The 904-nt window shown below is 39.9% G+C and overlaps 1 pseudogene; it reads right to left on the bottom strand.

Moving 5' to 3' along the window:
- Window positions 1–356: 356 nt before the first annotated feature.
- Window positions 357–799, bottom strand: LOC101982941 (annotated as a pseudogene).
- Between the last annotated feature and the right edge of the window lie 105 nt (window positions 800–904).

Raw genomic sequence — 904 nt, 5'->3', positions numbered from 1 at the left:
GAATTGAAATTAGCTCAAGGATTGCTCAAGTATTGATGCTTATCGATCTACTTGTCAAATTGCTTCAGCACATTTAGCACTGTAAGGCATATGTTTCATTTGTTAGATTTATTGTATGCTTTCTATTTTCTATAGCAGATAATCTTAGAGTGGATGATGTATAAAAGAAAAGTATCATTTTTTTCTTTATTCACAATTCTGTTGATTTGAAGTCCAACATTCAAAAATTATATCTGGGGGCTAGAGAGTTGGCTCAGTTGCTAAAAATACTGCCACTCAAAAACAGGTAATAGTTTAACAACATGAAACTCCTCTTGATTTGGATTATGCACACACATTTCTTTTTTTTTTCACAATCCATAAAGGCTCTTTATTTATGTTTTACATCTCTAGAAAAAGAATCCCAGGATTTTCCCTCCTGTGTGCTTTCTTCTTGCCTCTTCATGATCCATGATGCCAGCTGAAGTGGTCAGTACAATGAAGCCAAACTGATGGGACAGGAGCAGATTGTTCTGCCATTTTTTCTAGGCCTTTGAGTTGCACATCAAATCTAGGGCTTATCACTCCACACTTGTTCAACCTGCCTGTGAGGTTCACGACGATCTTCCCAGCTCTGTAGTTGTCAATGATTTCAAATTCACCAATGTAACCGTGCTTCATCATCACGTTCGGTTAGGAACCGAACGATGACTTTGGAGCAGGGCCTGATGAGGACCTGGCGTTTGCCTCTCTTCTCTGCATTGTTGATGCTCTTGAGAGCATAGGCCAGGACGTTCATGCGCACCATGGTGGCGGCGGGGGAAGATGGCCGAAAAGACACACATTTCTTTTAATCATGCATTTTACAATCTGAGTGCCTATCTTACACATAGCACATAAAACATTCTCTCTCTCTCTCTCTCTC

The sequence above is a fragment of the Microtus ochrogaster genome, unplaced genomic scaffold (genome assembly GCF_000317375.1).
Source record: "Microtus ochrogaster isolate Prairie Vole_2 unplaced genomic scaffold, MicOch1.0 UNK95, whole genome shotgun sequence".
NCBI lineage: Eukaryota > Metazoa > Chordata > Mammalia > Rodentia > Cricetidae > Microtus > Microtus ochrogaster.
This window is presented reverse-complemented; position numbering and strand designations above follow the sequence as displayed.